This window comes from Salvelinus alpinus, chromosome 9, assembly GCF_045679555.1.
Source record: "Salvelinus alpinus chromosome 9, SLU_Salpinus.1, whole genome shotgun sequence".
Lineage (NCBI taxonomy): Eukaryota > Metazoa > Chordata > Actinopteri > Salmoniformes > Salmonidae > Salvelinus > Salvelinus alpinus.
The window spans coordinates 76,981,874-76,993,500 of NC_092094.1; the positions used below are offsets into that span (position 1 = coordinate 76,981,874).

At 42.8% G+C, this 11,627-nt stretch overlaps 1 long non-coding RNA gene and 1 pseudogene across 1 annotated transcript; one reads left to right on the forward strand and one right to left on the reverse strand.

Moving 5' to 3' along the window:
- Position 1: 1 nt before the first annotated feature.
- LOC139530991 (isoleucine--tRNA ligase, mitochondrial-like) lies at positions 2–8,502 on the reverse strand (annotated as a pseudogene).
- Positions 8,503–8,793: 291 nt separating this feature from the next.
- LOC139530650 (uncharacterized) lies at positions 8,794–11,195 on the forward strand. Its single transcript, XR_011666090.1, has 2 exons — positions 8,794–9,765; positions 10,381–11,195. It is a non-coding gene; the product is annotated as an uncharacterized lncRNA (long non-coding RNA).
- Positions 11,196–11,627: the final 432 nt, after the last annotated feature.

Here is an 11,627-nt window from a genome sequence, read left to right on the forward strand (position 1 = left end):
AATTGTACCATCCCCTATATATCCTCTCAACGCACACACACAAACTTTAATCTGACTTCATGTCTGCTCTTTGACTTGATTCTCTCAGTAGGTATCTTACTGTACTCTGTGCCTCATAGGAGTGATTCAGAAGTAAATATGTTTCCCTTTCCAGAGAACATCACTGACATGTGCCCTTTTTTGGGAGAGGTGTCGTGTCAATCCAAAAGGACTGCATAGCTCTTACAGCAGATGATAATTCTCTCCTTTCTTAAATAACACAAAATGAGTGCTGAACCATTCATCCTCAGTCTGCATGCAGTAACAACATGCCAGAGTCAATGTCACTTAAAGTATTGTGGGTAATGTCGTTTTGGCACTGCTAGACAGTGGCTGTCGCTCTCAGTACTGTTGCTAACCAGGGCGTGTTTCTTTGTTGACCCCTGGTTGTCTGGGCTAAGTTCAAGCAGACCGACCGGATCAGAGGGTCATTTGCAGGTTGTAATGATGACGGGTGAGGGTGTCACTGCGCCCTGGTTAGGATGGTCTGGCAGGGGCAGTCCGGGGAGACTGAGGTGTAACGGCGGCACCTCGGGCACCGGACCATAGAGGTGGGCACTGCCGCTACTTGGGAAGTACTGTCCTCACGGATAACCCCATCTGATTGGACAGAGGGAAGGAAGGTTACTAGGGGCTATGATTAGGAAGCTTACCAAGGTCGTATTAATTAGTGCACACCGTAGTAAAAGATTTTGTAGCAGAAACACTTCTTATTCGAAAAGATCAGGTAGTTACTCTCTGTTTTGGTCCATTTTTTTTCCATTTAGTGTCTCCAGTAGTGAATATGACCCAGGCTACTGTATGACCTCTAAAATACTTGGGTCTTTTGAACTCACTATGTTTCATTATGGAGACAGCTGCCACAGTACTGTCAATTTGTTAGTGTTAGCGGCTTGTCTGGGACTCACCCTCCAGGTTGATGAGAAAGTTGACCTTGCTGATGAGGGCATCGGCAAGGGCATGTCTCCGAGCAGGGCGCTGTTCAGGGTGGTCCATGATGACACCATCAGCTCCGTTAGCTGGGTGTATGAGGAAGTAGGCTCGTCCTGGAGAGACTGGAAGAAAGAGAGAGAGTAGATAGGTACAGTTAGTGGCAGGACTGTCATTTTCATACAACTACAGCTCAGCTGTTTGTGGTATAGTGATTATGAGGACATCAGAGTGCATTCTGCCCCCTTACCTGAATGAGTTCGAACAGTAGGCCAGGCTCAATCTCTATGGTCAGCTCATACTCGGCTGCGCTGCGTCCTGGTATAGAGGACAGGAAGGAATCCCTGATAGCACATGCTTCCGCCACACAGGACTGCTCTTAATCCAGCCACTCCTGAACAGGGTCTCCCCCTCTGGAGATACAGGGATTTACTTTGAGTCACTAAGTCGTACACACATGGCCATACCGTCATGTCCTGAGGTGTGTAGGTAGACCTCCTCGACCAGGTGAGGCAGGATGGGAGCGTCCAGAATCGCCTCTACAACCATCTGACAGGACCGCCGACCCAACGAGTCCTCAGGTTCACAGTACAACCTGGGAGGGGGAAGAGTAGACGTATCAGACTATTCATTAATGACAGTGCATTAGTAGTAGTGTTCTAGTAACAGTGTAATCGAGTCAGGGCCGGTCCTTGCCGTTCTGCCACCCTAGGTGAGACCAAACAAAATGCCTCCCCCGCCAAACTAGAATAGTCCCAGTAAGCAAAATGACATTGAAAAGCTGTTTAAAAATACATTTTCCGGATGTTGAAATCAGGCTAATTTTTTAGGCTCATTTTTTATTTGAATGAAAGATGAAAAGACGTAATTTATTGATGTCTATGTTTGGGCAAAATCAAGGCTGGTCCAGACCTGACAAAATCTGAAACCAAATAGATGTCTATGATTGGTTCAGATTTGGATGTGGAAATCAACGCTGGTCCAGACAGCACCAAAAAAAGAAGTCCAAAAGGCATCTGCCCGTGCTTACTGAGGTGTAGCCTACAGTGTTGCCTGAAATTGAATTTTATGAATGCCCATCTGTGGTAAGCCTGCCATTTGTAAAACAAACAAAAAAAGACGTCGGCTCGTCCATGTGGTAGGGCCACCATTTGTAAAACAGGCCGTTGCATTGGCATTAGTCCTGATTCTTGTGACTAATCAATTTGGCTATTTAAGCTCTGAATATCAGCTACCCAACTTTATCAGGAGTTATAGTGAGTCTAGTCTGTTTACACAGCAGGAAATGCAGGAGTATTTTTCACTATGATCAGCTTGTCAAAAATTGACGGATACAAACTTGAAACCACTGATTATGACAATGCGGTGAAACTCCTGGACAACAGTTGTGATTGTCCATTCCATATTGTCCATTTGACATTGATCTGTCCTGTTTTTAGGATGTTTGTTAACATGACAAGGCATTTTTTATTTGATTGGGTGCCATTTAGGTTAGGCTATTTGATTGGAGAAATCTGCATGATTTAAAAAGTGTCTGTCTCATTACATTGTCATCCATTTTATATCCAGCCTGTAGGCTACAGAAAAGGACACACACTCTTTCTGCTACATGATTCATGTGAGATGATTTCTTTGACGGAACGTTGGTGGAGCGCCGCAGCGATGCGTCTCTCCAACAGCACCCTGGGACAAAGTGAGCACTGCTTATCACAGGGCGGCATCAACCCTCACCTAAAAAACCCTCATGCCACTGGTTGAGAGAAATTGTAATTGTTTTGGGGCAGCATTATGTGAGGTTTTGTGTTGTTGTTGAAGGTGCGTCTTGGTCAGTTTAGCTCAGTTAATTCCGCCCTCGTCAATCTGCCGCCATGGGCTGCCGCCTAATGCAGGGAGAGGCAAACTTCCACACAGACAGACATATTTTCAGACAAATTGACAGACCAACAGACACACACAGAAGACACCATGAGAGACTCACCTTATCGATGTTGTCTCTGGCTGAGTTGAGCACGATCGAGCCAATCTGGACCTCAGAGAAGACCTTGGACTTTGCCACCCACCAGAGCAAAACATCCGCCTCATAGGCAGGAGACACACTGGGGTCCTGAGAGAGAGGGAACTAGACAGAGATCGGGGCCTTACCACCCCATGAGTGTGTATCTGTTTCTCCAGTAAGTGGATCTCATCTGCCTAATTGTAATTATTTTGCCACTATGTCCTATTTATTGCCCTACCTCCCTAACCTTACAACATTTGCACACACTGTACATAGATTTTTATATTGTGTTATTGACTGTACGTTTGTTTATCCCATGTGTAACTGTGTTGTTGTTTGTGTCGCACTGCTTTGCTTTATCTTGGCCAGGTCGCAGTTGTAAATGAGAACTTGTTCTCAACTGGCCTACCTGGTTAAATAAAGGTGGGGAAAAAATACAAAAAATGAATAATATCCACTGCCTCTCACCTTCCCGCTGTGGATGGCTGTATCTGGGTCTACTAAGTTGCCTAAAACCTTCTCTCACTGACCACAGTCATGTACCACTAGAGCCCTGAGAGAGGGAAATGACTAATGAATACACATTTTCGTCATGGAAAGAGCAGTTCTTCATGTTTTGTACAATCATCCTCACCATCAACAATAAATACTTATGTACGGTGTCACAGTTTGTGTTCCACAGGGAGACTAAGCTAGTTGTTGATGTAAGAGGACTAAGCTGCTACATATTATGTAGAGATAGAGTTTAAGTAATTGCTATTCACAATGATCAATGTGGCAAATAGAGACAGCATTACCAGGCAGTTTGTAAGTCCTCAGTAACTGTGTAGTGCAGTAAGGAGACTTAGCATTACTGGCTGTGTGGGTATAGGTAGGCACTTACCAAATTGGGATTTAGCTAGCCCTAACTAAGAAGACGCAACCTTCAGAAACAACCTTGAATTCTAAGAAATTAAAGTAATCACTAGTGTAAGAATAATTGGCAGCAGTAGTACGTAGCTTTGCCAGGGTAGCTAACACTGAGCTTCACCTTCAAAAACAGCAGCCCAGGAGGTTCCACTGTCAAACCAGATGTCCAACACATTTTCTCCACGCTCATAGTCTGTTACCTACTCCTGCTTTACTCTGACAAACACACAACATGTTAACCTTCACACACGGCGCTAAAAGCATCTCCAAATTATACAACTGTATTCACTGACTTGTGAGTGAATGTAGCAGTTACAGTGCCTTCAGAAAGTATTCACAACCCTTGACTTTTTCCACATTTGTTGTGTTATACAGCCTGAATTTAAAATGGCTTAAATTAAGATTGTGTCACTGATCTACATACAATACCCTATAACGTTTTAGAAATGTTTACAAATGAATTAAAAATGAAATGCCTTGAGTCAATAAGTATTCAACCTTTTTGTTAGGGCAAGCCTGAATAAGTTTGGGAGTAAAAATGTGCTTAACAGGTCACATAATAAGTTGCATGGACTCACTGTGTGCAATAATAGTGTTTAACATGATTATTAAATCTACCCCAACTCTGTACCCCACAAGTCGAGCAGTGAATTTCAAGCACAGATTCAACCTCAAATACCAGGGAAGTTTTCCTATGTTTTGCAAAGGGTAGATGGGTAAAAAAAAGCAGACAATGAATACCTTTTGAGCATGGTGCAGTTATTAATTTGACACTTTGGATGGTGTATCAATACACCCAGTCACTACAAAGACACAGGTGCCCTTCATAAATCAGTTGCCAGAGAGCAATGAAACAGCTCAGGGATTAAACTATGAGGCCAATGGTGATTTAAAGGTCATGAACAGTCAAAATCATGTTTTTCATGAAATTGGGTGATATTTGGATGAAACCAGATCAAAGTATTAAAAATGACTGTGTCTTCTACATTGATAAAGTTTGATCATAAAGTTACTGGTCCACTCTCTCATTTCAAACATTTGGATTTAGGAGGCAGGATTTTTAAGGGGATAGGGTGACATCACGCTAACTCTAATTTTAATACACCAATGGTAACATGATATTCTCTTACCTAATCTAAATAAGTACCCCCTTGTAACCAACAGTGGAAAAGGTGTTTGGATGGGCGTGGTTTATATAGCTAGATATCTACTCTACTGGTGCCAAAATTTTACTGTAGGGTGTTAGCAAATATAATTAAGTTTACACTATTCATCTATGGCAAATATACTTTTGTCTGTGTCTGGTGTTAGCTAGTTATTGGCTAGCTAGGTCTTCAGCCGGCATGGAACAAAAGAGGGGAGGGTCATTCAAAACTCTGACGCAGTTGTCATGTCAACACATCCATCAGTGCTGTTATGAACTGCATTACAAGAGACATGCCAAATGGGAGATGTATTAAAAAAAATGCAATCAATTTTGTTTGAGTTGCTTTGTGCAACAAAAAAAAGCTATCAATTTTGTTTGAGTTGCTTTGTTCATCACCAAATTTGCTTGAGATGATATTACTGCAACACGGCTCACTGCATTCAAGTTTCTTAACATAGGCGTTTCAAAGATCTGTCAGTCAAGGCGAGCTCATGAATATAAGCTCCCCTCCCACTCAGCTTGTCTTTTCAAACTTCCTGGTAGTTAGCCATGAAAAAAAAAGAGTACTTTTTCAAAAATGTTGAGCATTTACATCCCCCCAAAATATTATGGGTGATATTTTAGTCATTTAAAAAGGCTGTTTTACATGGGAATCAGAATGACTGTTTGGGACCTTTAAAGACAGTTACAGAGTTTAATGGATGTGATAGGAGGTAACTGAGGATGGCTCAACAACATTGTAGGTACTCCACAATGCTAAAATAAGTGAAAAGAAGGAAAATATTCCAAAACATGCATCCTGTTTGCAATAAGGCACAAAAGTAATACTGTAAATAATGTGGCAAAGAAAATAACTTTTTGTCCTGAACACGATGCATTATGTTTGGGGCAAATTCAACACAACACATCACTGGGTATTTTCAAGAATGGTGGTGGGTATGCTTGTAATCAGCAAGGACTAGGCAGTTTTTTGGGACAAAGTAAACAGAATAGAGCTAAGTACAGGCAAAATCCTGGAAGAAATTCTTGTTCAATCTGCTTTCCAACAGACACTGGGAGACAAATTAACCTTTCAGCAGGAAAAAAATCTAAAATACAAGGCCAAATATACACTGCAGTTACTTACCAAGACAACATTGAATGTTCCTGAGTGGCCTAGTTACAGTTTTGACTGAAATCGTCTTGAAAATCTATTGCAAGGCTTGTAAATGTCCGTCTAGCAATGATCAACTGTAACTGCTTGCGGTAGGGATATCCTTGTCTCAGTATGTAAAATGTTATAAAATGTATGCACTCTACTGTAAGTCGCTCTGGATAAGAGCGTCTGCTAAATGACTAAAATGTAATGTAAATGTAATGTAAAATGATCAACAACTTGACACAGCTTGACACATTTTTTCAAGAATAATGGGCAAATATTGTACAATCCAGGTCTGCAAAGCTCTTAGACTTGACCAGAAAGACTCTCAGCTGTAATCACTGCCAAAGGTGATTCCAACATGTATTGACTCACTGGGTTGAACACTTATATAATCAAGATATATTAGTGTTTTATTTTCCATTCATAAAAAAATACAGAACTTTTCTTCCACTTTGACAGAGTATTTTGTGTAGATCGTTGACAGAAAAATTACAATTCAATCCATTTTAATCCCACTTTTTAACACAACAAAATGTGGAAAAAGTCAAGGGGTGTGAATACCTTCTGAAGGCACTGTATATCTACTGTTCCCTGCTCTGCACTGCAGTGACTCACCTTCTTGAGCACCTCAGAGGGCAGTAGGGATTCCAGGGGGAGCTCCCACCAGCAGTCACTTCCCTTCTCTGAGAACAACTGGGCCACATTGGGAGAGTGCAGGGGTCAGAGTGGGGTTGTGGTTTGTGTGTGTGCGTGCGTGTATGTAATTGCTTGTTCATGAGAGGCTCTCATGTCTCTATGTGGTAGAAAACAGGTATGGGCATACCCCAGCTTCTCTGGTGAGAGATACACCAGGACGTTCTCCTGTCCAGCTTTGCAAACAGACTGCCTCTCGCTGACTCTGGCATTACACGCATCTTTGCCAGCCCGTCCTACACACACAGTCAGAAAGAGTTTCTTAATCCTAGAGCAAGACACATTCTCAGTTTCTAAGAGTCCAACTAACTGTGTGGGACTTGTTCTAAGTTAAGTGAGTTAGAGTCATCGCCTGTTTGAAATAATATTTCTTACATTTATCCCAGTGAGAACTGAGAATCATTCGCTGTTTATAAGAGTTATTCCCAGTGTACGACTCCTACCTTCGCCTTGTCTTTGAGGCTTGCGGTGTTGATGAACCACTATTTGCTGGGTCTGATGACTACAGGTTGTTTACTCCCCCGGTCGTCCGGATAGCTGTGGACACACTCCTCCTCCTTCACTAGAGCACCGACCGCCTTCAGCATGGAAATCACTGACACACACACACACAGAAAACAAACAAAAGCGTGTACAGAGTGGCAGAAGCTGAACTAGAACTCTCTGTCGCTCACACACATACAGTTTCTTCCTACCCGTGTCGTATCCCTCCCCCATCACAGACTGATTCTGTAGCTCAGGCCCAGCTAGCTCATTGAACCTACCTTCCTCATCCACCATACACTCCTGGAACGGGAGAAACACACACAGCCGTACATATATCATTGGAAGTTCATAAAGACTTACAACCTACTGTATTAGCCTGGACGCCAGACTGTTTCAGGAGTTGGCGCATCAGATACTAACTGGCATCCAAGCTGGTGAATTCACTCAGCTCTGTCAATCCAGCTGCTATATCAGTCAACTAAAAGAACGCACCACTGTTAGTTCAAATTGTGAGGCCACACTGTAGTCCTCCATCCCATGGGCAGGAGCTGTGTGGACCAATCCTGTTCCTTTTCCCATGGTCAAAAGATTAGCTGGAAGCAATGGAACCTCCTTCCCGGAAATGGTGGGATGCTGGCAGACTGCGCCCTCAAGTTCTGCACCTAGAGGTGGGGATGGGAAGAAAAAGCTTTAGAATGACAGGTGAGTGTTTGTATAGTTTACCTGTGAAGGTGCCAACACTCTCCAGCTCTGTGCCCAGCAGAGTTGCCAGGCTCGAAACGCACTCTGTGGCCAAGTCATTTAAGAACAAATTCTTATTTACATTGATGGCCTACCCCGGCCAAACCCTAACCCGGACAACACTGAGCCAATTGTGCGCCGCCCTATGGGACTCCCAATCACAGCCTGGAATTGAACCAGGGTCTGTGGTGATGACTCTAGCACTGAGATGCAGTGACTTAGACTGCTGCGCCACTTGGGAGCACCAACATTTACAACAGATAGGAGATATACCTTATCATGTTAGTGATTCTAGTGAATGTGCAGTCTGGAGGTAGTCTGTTGACAGTGGCAGATAGCCTGGTTGGCTGGGATGGTCCATGGTTGGGTGGTCCACACCAACACAGAAATGTTGCCCAACTCCCCTGCAGCTTCTGCCATGTTAGGAGGCAGGTTGACCAGGGCGAAGGTGGTGTAGATTGCCTTGCTCACATGCTGGGGGTTATACTCTAGTTCTGCCTCCGAAAGAGCCGTCCTGGAGAGATAGAAGGTAGAGGAAGAAATAGAAGTATGGAGGGGGAGAATGGAAGGAGGGGTGAGAGGGGGGCTAAGAATGAGGAGGGACAGAGAAAGCCACCAAAGGTGTGTAGCAAAGACTTGTGATATCCAGAAGGCACTCAGTGCTGCCTACGGGGAGGAAGGAGACCAGGACACTGGTGTATAGTCCTGGTCGATCAGCCCCTGGAAATGACAACACAAGAACAAACAGTCAGATCCTGAGATGAACGGCGGCTGCAGACAGAACGGTGCCTTCGGTGGAGCTGACATTTTGACAGCAGCTGGAGTTGAAAGAGAGTGCGGGGGTGGAGTAGGGCGCCTCTCCGGGCACTCGGTCACCATCTCACTACGGTCAGGGTCACTGCTGAGATGCGGCACAGCAGCATGGAGAGGAAGCACTTTGTAATTTTCAGATCTAGCTACCAAAATTTTTAAAAAGAGACCGTTTGGTTGGTTTGTTGTTGTGATATGGTCCTCCATAAGAGAGTTATACCGACACTATGAAGGGACAAATTAATTGAATTGCATTGTGTTAATTTGTTTATTTTTAGTGCAAGAGGTGGCCATAAGAACTGTTTATGTGTAAAACATTTATTTGCCATTTAAGGCAGAATGTCTTTCATAATAGCCAACATTTTGAACACCATAGGCTACCTATAATAGTATTGTAGAAAATTCCCCCATCATGTTCAGGGAGAACAACCGTGATACATCTTAGGAGGAAGGGAGACCCTAGCCTAATATGTCAAGATCTTCAAATTATAAACCTGTGAATTAATAGGGATATTCATTGACCTTTACAGGCATATAGGCCTAAAAAAAAGACCATGATTAATAACACAAGGGCTATTATTTGTATTGCTGAAAGTCACACCCTTACATTTTGTCAAAGAAGAGGTCTTAGGATAAAGTGTAGGTTTCCATTGGAGGATAAGACAGGTGGTTTTGGGGATGCGCCTTTTTGACCTGACGTCACACGGTGGGGGTATAAAATCCCATATATTTGTCCTCCAGTCATTCACCATGAAAAAGCCATCGACAGGACAGTCACACTAAGCGGCTGAGAAAGAAACCGACAACAAAATGGCTAAAATGGTGATGGCTTACATTGGATTCCTTCTCCTTGCCTTGCCTTGTTCATCACAGGTAGGTTAAAATCTTATAAATTGACTTACTCTTTACCATGTTTGTTTCTAATGATCTGTTTTAATTATGGTGTCCATTGTGTATAATAAATGCATTTCAACAGGTGCAACATTGGCTTTTGAAACCATAAATGGATCATACTGAATCTAATTTTAGGGTTTATTGGCAATTGGTGGGTTTTCTCATTGATAACTTAATGATGGCGTGGATACTTGTCCTCGGATGAGTCTTATTATAATGCCAAAATGTATTCGAAATCTAACGTGCCTTAGGCGGCGCAATTTGAATCCAAGATTTTGACAGTTGACCTATATGCTATGAACACATTTCCCACAAGGTGAGGGCTCGACTTAATTTAATAACCATTTTATCTGAAGTGCATTTTGTTTGGGAAACATTTGCCGTGGGGTTATATTCTTAGGCACAGGACTACACCAAGTGTAGCCTAGATCTTAACTTTACGCATGCTTTTTTTGCAACTTAATTAGTCTGACGAAAGTATGATGTATTGGGAATTTTACTGATTTTTCAAATGTTTCATTTACTTTTTAAATAGTTTCACATGTGAACTTTGTGGCCAATGCTCAGTCAGTGACGCTCCCATGCTTCTTTTAGGTCCACGCGCAAAACAGTACCACAAAATCACCAGCCATCACTGCTATGACCGAAGCTGGCGACGCGAGTTCCAACATGACCAAGATGCCCGATGTTGTCACTACCAAGAACATCACCATACCCAAAGGAGCCAGTGTGTCCTTGCTGTCCAGCTCGGTCACGCTCTTTCCCATAGTGTTGGCTGGCGCTCTCCTACACGGCCGCTTCTAGAAGGCTCCTTCCTGTACACTGCAAAGACGGGGAAAACTGTTTTAGAAAGAGCACACTTTTATAACTTAAAGGCAGTAATGTGTACCCCTAATCATAGATTCAGTGTAATTGGGGTGCTGCAAGAACATATTTCTAATTTGCTGATGGGATTTCTTATTTGGGCTCCCACCTCCCTGGCCACTTCAAACCAGTAGGCCTATACACCTTGTGCACAGGGCCTATGGTGTGGACCCCCTCCATGGTGGCAGGCCATGATGAGGATGTGTGAAACTGGACTCTGACTCGTTTGTTACCACTGTTCCTGTGTAGATGGCAGGGTCGTTTTTTTAACTTATGAAGTGTAAATTTGCACAGTGATTGGGTAGTCTACTAATATAAAGAAGTTGGTTGAGGTGTATTGTGGAACATAATGTTGTCTGATCTTTGGCATGCATGGCTTTAGCGGTAGTGTTTCTAATCCTGCAATGGACACTAAAGCGTATGTGATTATTATTTGAAGAATATCATTTTTGTTTAAATTGCCATGTGTTAACTAATTCTTTGAAATGTACTTGTGACAAAATGTATTTGTTCTTGTAGGCTACAATAAAATTACATGGGCCTAACTGATTTGTGTCTCTAGTCTAAAGCTTGACGTGTCAACTAAATATCTCTGTTCCATTTGTCTCCAGACCTGGCTAGGCTATCTAGGCCTAGTAGGAACGGCGCATACTGAACACCTTGCTTGATACTTTATGCAACGATCTCTTGGTTTCACCAATTTGACAATTTCTCAATGTCTGACACCCTGGGTTGACTCCTGTGCAGTACTCAGTTTCTGTCACCTTTAGAAGTTAAGGTTTTGGATGGGGTTGAAACATTACGTTTAGCTATTCTTTTTGAATGTTATAACGGATAAGGTTTGATGGGGTTAAAACAAATAGGTACCGCTAGGCTTGAACACACCCTTAAGATTGGAATTATTTTAGCTAGCAAATATTAGCATTGCTAGCTATTTTTGACAATTTGCTAGTAATTGGAACATTGCCGTCTAAAGT